The following is a 7,301-nucleotide window of genomic DNA, read 5'->3' as shown; positions in this document are numbered from 1 at the left end:
AATCAAGATGTACTGATGATTATTGGTGACAGAATGCAAAGGTAGGAAATAAAGAGGAATGAAGAGTAGTTGGAAAATAGAGCTTTGGTGATAGAAATGATGCAGGGGGGTCGCATGATAGAACTTTCCAAGATCAATGACTTCTTCATTGCAAACACCTTTTTCAAACAACATAAAAGATGACTATAAACATGGACCTCACCAGATGGAATACACAGAAATTAAATGGACTACATCTTTGGGAAGAGACAGTGTAAAAGCTTCATACCATCAGTCAAAGCAAGGCCACAGGCAAACTGATGAACAGACAATCAGTAGCTCATATATACAAGTTCAAACTGAAGCTGAAGAAGATTAAAACAAGTCCACAATATGTTGTTGAACATATCCCACCTGAATTTAAAACCATTTTAAGAACAGACTTGATGCATTAGACACTAATGACTGAACACAGAAAAGCCGTGAGAAGACATCAAGAACATCATACAAAAAGAAAGCTAAAGGCTACTAAAAAGACAGGAAAAAAAGAAAAGACCAAAAAGGATGCTAAAGAGACTCTGAAATTTGCTATCCAGCATAGAAATGCTAAAGGAAATGGAAAAAATGGGGGAGTAAAAGACCTGAACAGAAAAATTTCAAAGGGCAACTCAAGAAAACAAAGTATTATAATGAAATATGCAAAGACTTTGAGTTAAAAAACTAAAAGGGAAGAACAAGCTCAGCGTTTCTCAAGATAAAAGAACCAAATAAAAAATTCAAATTTCAACTTGCTATTAATATTGAAGGAATATATGGACAAAATACTGAATGATGCATAAAGCATCAAAATAAGACGGAAGGAAAAAAATTAATTAAAAAGAAGATGGAAGACATATAAAACATCACAGTAACAAAATGGAATGGTCTAATTGGCTACAGAAATGGGGAACTATAAAGGCATGAAGTGGCTGGCTTACAAGTTTTTTCAAGAGTATGCTTAGTTTCAGAATGAGTGGAGTATGGTAGAATCCCCACTGAATACTTTTCCTCTTGTCTACATGGGTCTGGTGAAAGGATTGGGATAGGATTCTTTTGACTCAATAGTAATTGCCATCATGACTAATTGCAACTGTCACAACTGTAAAGGTAGAAGATGTGAAAGAAAAAGGAGGGAGTAGTTGATTTTTCATTCCAGGAACAGAGAACCATAGGACCATCAAGCAGGAAGAGCATGGAGTCCGAATGGAGCTAATGAACCAAGTGGTTGTGTGATCATGTCTCAGAGACAGTAGTGCTTGCAGCATGGCTGACCAACTGACTGAAGAGCAGATTACAGAATTCAAAGAAGTTTTTTTAACTATTTGACAAGGATGGTGATGGAACTGTAACAACAAACAAAGGCATTGGGAACTATAATGAGGTCTCTTGAGCAGCATGTCACAGAAGCAGAATTACAGAGCATGATTAATGAAGCTGGTGGTAATGGCACAATAGACTTCCTGGAATTTCTGACAATAATGGCAAGAAAAATGAAAGACACCAACCATGAGGGAGAAATTAAAGTAACATTCCATGTGTTTGATAGGATGCCAATGGCTATCCATATTAGTGCCGCAGAACTTCGTCACATGATGACAAACCTTGGAGAGAAATTAACAGATTAAAGAGGCTGATGAAATGATCAGGGAAGCAGATATTGATGGTTGATGGTGATGGCCAAGTAAACTATGAAGGGTTTGGAATCCTGATTATTGAGTGAGTGTTCTAGCTAATGAAAAAGACACAAGGAAAAAGGAAGGAGCTGATAATGACAACCAAGTACCCCAGACCAGATGATAAGAGTTGCCTAGATGCTACAGTGATAAAAATCCTTCCTCAGACCCTCAGTGGAGACACAATGCTGAAAGTTCTGTGACTCCAAGCAATCTCAGCAGTGCTCAGACAAACGATGCCCTGATAGGTCAAGCAGAAAATCGCTTTCTTTGATAAAGAGCCAGGCTTCCAACTAAGGTAACATCTCAAAGAAAGAATGTGTTTATATACATACAGTGGCTGCTTCCACATAAAAAGGGCTCAGGAGTAGTCATTTTCACAAAGAAAGGGTTTAGGAGTAGCAATATAACTAGAAATAAGAGCTAGGATATTTGGTTTGCAGCTAAAGTTATTTAGGACTTCAAATAAAATTGAAAAATATCAAATGCTAATGGCAAAGCAAGGAATGTAACAGGGAGTGTTAAAACACCCCAACCCAACCCAGTTTACATATACCTGTGGTTCTCAAGCTTTAACTTGCAGAAGAATCAGCAGGAAGGATTGGTAAATATAAACTGTCTGGCTCCACTACTCAAAGTTTCTGATTCAGTAGATATGGGGTGGAGACCAAGAATGCATATTTCTAGCAAATTTTAAGGAATGTTGATACTACTGATTAGGAAGTCACACTTCGATCACCACTGATGTATACAATTAGAGCCTATGTCATCAAAGAACACCAACTCCTTAAGCACTTCCATACAGTAATCCATATGTCATAAGAAAATACAAAACAAACCTAATGCATGGCCATCGAGTCAATTTCAACTCAGAGTGACCCTAAAGAACAGAATAGATCTCCCCCATAGGATTTCCAAGGCTGTCAACTTTACCGATTACATCTTTCACCCCTACAGTGGCTGGTGGATTAAATCACAGTGCTTTACACTGCACCACCAGGGTTCTATATGCCATGCTGTTGGTGTTGTTGTTATTAAGTGCATTGAGTTGGTTCCAACTCACAGCAACGCTGTATAGGGTTTCCAAGGAGTAAATGGTGAGTTTGAAGCACTGACCTTGCAGTTCAAACAACTTTGCAGTCCAGTGCTTATACTACAATGCCACACCAGTACTCCTATGTGCCACACTCCCCATCAAAAAACAAAACCAATACCACCTCTCATCCACATCAACCTCATGTACGATGCACATTAGTTGGGCTGAACATTCAAGCTTCTAGAGGACTAGTAAACATCTATAGGTAAATTCACACTACAGACGAATGAAGAGGAAGAATTTTGAGCAATTTTGTTTTACTATTTTACCCTAAGAAATAAACAGAAAATTGGTGCTAAGAGGATATATTTAAGGCTTAGCAACCACGCATTACTCCAGAGTTGTGGTTTTTAAATTGAGCTCTATGGAGCCCCAGATATTATATCCAGATAGCTCAAGGGTTAGGATGGGAAGGGAAACAGAAAAATGATGGAGGTTTTTGATCTCCCATTTCCATCCCTCTTTGAACCAGAAGTTCAGCTTTTGTCTGATTTACATATTGAAATAAATTATAATTTTTTAATGATTTTACTGTCCCTTTGGGGGGAAGAAAGATTTAAATATCACTGATTTGATTACCTCTAAGAATTCATTTCTATCATTCATATTATAATATAATATAATAATCAAAGGTTGAGTGGCACATTACAAAAATAAAAATATCAGGCCCAGAAGCAGACAGTATCAAAATGATTGGTTAGTAGTCTTGTCACATTTGTGTCCAGTAGGATCTCAGTGGCATACACAGTTTCTAATCTCACTGAGGGTATCAACTGTACCCATAAAATTACAATATTAAACACAAACCCCAGTGGTAATTATCTTTACTTCATCTTGCCCTCTGAAAGCAGGCTCTCTGAAGTGGTAATGGTGATACTGTGAGATACAGAACAAGATGCTACCTTCCCAGGATTGTCATTACATGGGGCCACCCATTAAACTGGTCAAACTTTTCTGCATGACGCATTATTTTGTGAGCTACCAGACAAGTACTAGGATCCTTATTATGGTCTACAAATGGACCACAGTTGACAGGATCGGGGCAGGGGGAGATAAACATATATTTTTTACTGTTGTAGTTGTTAGGTATCATCAAGTTTTTATCTTTACAGGAGCAGATCACCAGGTCTCTCCTCCCACAGGTCTGCCACATGTTCAAACCTCCAATTTATCAGTCAGCAGACAAACATGTAACCATTGCACCATTTTATTAGCAACATTAATTTATAGGTTAACCATAGTTACAGTGTTCAAAACCATCTAGAAGGTTCCATCAAGGAAGTGGAACCTTCTAAACGGGTGCCATCCATTCTTGAGATGACAAGATGATTCTAACTGGGAAACTACAATGACTAAGGTGCTCACTTTGTCGTGGTATGAAGATAAGGGTTCTCAATTTTAAAAGTATGTTAAGAGAATTTTCAAAGCCTCTAAAATCTCATACACAGCACCATCCTACCATCACTACCTTCTTTGCCTAAGGAAGCATCTAGAAGTGCTGAGGAAGAAAATGTATTCTCATTAAGGCAATAACATGTAATTCAGCTTCAACAGATGATCTAAACCCATCTCTTCTAAACCAAGACACCCAGAATGTCCCTGCTCTATCTGCTCTAGGAATCACTGGAATGGGGTGAGCTGTGGGGTGCAGAGGATCATTAATTAGGCAGAGGTAATATATATTCATTCTTTCATTCAACAACAAATGTTTTCTGAGCTTTTTTGTTATTGGCAAATGATATGCAGTCCTAAATCTCAAGTAGCTCATTCATTTAAAAAAAGTTCATTGCCGTAAAGTCTATTCTGGCTCTAGCAACCCTACCATTGCTGTTAAGTGCCGGAGAATTGGTTTCGACTCGTAGTGACCCTTAGAGGGTTTCCAAGGAGCAGATGTTGGGTTTGAACTTCCTACTTTGTGGTTAGCAGTCCAGTGCTTATCCAACAGCACCACACTAAGACTCCAGCAACCCTATGTTGTTGTTAAGTGCCGTCGAATTGGTTCCAACCCAGGGTAGGGTTACCAAGGAATGGCTGGTGAGCCTGAACTGCCAGCCTTGTAGTTTAAATCAACCTTGCAGTCCAGTACATTAACCCACAGCACCATACCAGGACTCCAGCACCCCTACAGGACAGAGTAAAATTGTCCCATAGGGTCTCCAAAGCTGTAATCTGTAAAGAAAGCAAACTGCCACATCTTTTTCCCACAAAGCTGCTGGTGGATTCACACCACCAATTTTTCTGTTAGCACTACAGAACTTAATCACTGCACCACCAGGGTTCATTAAGTAGCTCACAAGGACGTGAAAAACCTATACTTTGTGAACTAGAGACCATGAAATCATACCTAAGGCAAGAAAAGTGAGTTACAGTCTAATGTCCAAAACAAAACAGTAATTGCAAATAGTCAAAAGTACCCCTGGAAAACCCCTTAAATTACTCATAAAGTACAATACTACACTGTCTCTCAGTAACTCCAAAATAATTAACTTTTCATAAAAAGACCAGACTTACTGGTTTGAAAGAAGCTAGTGGAACCCCCAAGCCTGTGGCACTTAGACGCCCTTCAAGTATGGAACTGAACTCATCACCAGGAGTCAACTTTCAAACAGCAGGCCTGGTGTGGCGCTATATGATAAGCACTGGCTTGAACTTCATGTCAGCGGTTCAAAATCACCAGCTGCTCCTTTGAAGCCCTATAAAGGGTCGCTATGAGTTGGAACCGCCTCAACGGCACTTAACAACAACAACAAATTAAGTGATAACTACAGGGAGGAATGTACTCCTCTGTACAATCAACCATGTGAGAAAAAAAAGGCAGGCTTTGCCCAGAAACAAAGCTCAGAGGGCAAGAAGGGGCAGGAAAGAAGAATGAACAGGGACCCCAGGAAAGAAGTTTGGAAGAGTAGATTACAAACAATGTCATGAAATAAAATGTGTGTGAACTGTTCATGTGTCATAAAATAAAATATGCAAAACAAATTAGCTCTGTAAACTTTCACCTAAACTACAATTAAACAATAATAATAACTTTTAAAATTAGCAGTTTTCATCACTTAGAAAAAGGCTGTTGTTTCTTCACATGAACACCAAGATAGTTGGCTCACATTTTATAAGCCATGTTGTTAAAACCCACAATGCTCACACTTTGAGAGGAAACAATGTCTCCAGACTAATGACAGCCTTCCATTCATGTTCAGGATGATGTTCATCGTATTTCAATTATTTCTTTCCTTTTTTGTTTCTCTTTTAGCCAAGTTCATTAGCTGAAGTTCCATAAAGCATACATAAAATTCCACTGTAATATTAGCATCTTAACATTTACCCAAAGACATGCCAAAAATGCCACTTCCTTGAGTTAAGATAATGTGAAAACTTTCTTTGAATGCAAATATGTAACAAGGATAAGTTTATACAGGCATACCTTGTTTTATTGTGCTTTGCTTAATCGCACTTTGCAGAGAATGCGTTTTCTCTTTTTTTTTTTTTTTTTTTTTTTTTTAACAGAGTAAAGGTTTGAGGCAACCCTGCATCAAGCAAATCTATCAGTACCATTTTTCCAATTGCATGTGCTCACTTTGTATATTGTGTCACATTTTGGTAACTCACAGTATTTCAAACGTTTTCATAGTGCTATTACACACTTGAGTCCTGGTGTGGCACTGCAGGATAGTGCACTGGACCACAAGGTCAGTTTGATCTGCAGATGAGGCTTTCTGCTCCCATAAAAATTTACTGCCTTGGAAACTCTATTCAGAGTTGCTACGAGTTGGAACTGACTCCATAGCACACAACCACTACTACCAGAAAACCAAAACGTTTGTGTGATTCACTTTTATTGTGAATACTGCAATACTCTCTTTTTTTGTGTGTTGTTCTGGAAACTAAACCCACAATGTCTCTAAGTTATATATCTATATATCAATCCTATATGAGAAAAAGAATGATTTTACTATTATCATCTCCAATTACCTGGACAGACTAAAGATATTCAACAGAAGTAAACAGGTAAATTTTGGTGAGTAGGAAGAAAATTTAAAAAAGATTCAAAATATAGAGTATATCCCTAAAAAATTGGGTCCTATCATAGAACAATGGGAACCCAAGGTGCACCTCGGGAAGGGGAGTAAAGAAAACAAGAGAGGGATTTTAATGACACATATTCAAATGTTCTTTGTGGTCAAGCCCTCAATACATTATAAAGTAAAGCCCATTCTCAAAACTCTTGTCCAGAATGACTCAAGAAGAAGAGATGAGTTTCTTAGGCTACTCTGATTTGACTCAGATTCAACACAGTCCCAGCTGTCCTGTTTTTCTACTCCTTTCAAGGTCACATGAAGTATTGTGACTCCAAGCGCTGCAGTGGCTGATACAGCCCCTTACATCCTTTTCCATTTCTGTTCTCCACAGAGTTAGCTGCTCAGCATCAACAAAGTAAGTCTGTCTGTTCTGCTGGGAAACCTGGCCCTCTCTCATTCCCAGAGGTAAGTGTATTTCCAGAGACACATGTATGTATT

General features: G+C 38.4%; 1 pseudogene; it reads left to right on the top strand.

Moving 5' to 3' along the window:
* Positions 1-1,281: 1,281 nt before the first annotated feature.
* LOC102836994 lies at positions 1,282-1,738 on the top strand (annotated as a pseudogene).
* Positions 1,739-7,301: the final 5,563 nt, after the last annotated feature.

The sequence above is a fragment of the Chrysochloris asiatica genome, unplaced genomic scaffold (assembly GCF_000296735.1).
Source record: "Chrysochloris asiatica unplaced genomic scaffold, ChrAsi1.0 scaffold00155, whole genome shotgun sequence".
Classification (NCBI taxonomy): domain Eukaryota; kingdom Metazoa; phylum Chordata; class Mammalia; order Afrosoricida; family Chrysochloridae; genus Chrysochloris; species Chrysochloris asiatica.
The sequence above is the reverse complement of the archived record's forward strand: the minus strand, read 5'-3'. Positions and strand labels throughout refer to the sequence as shown.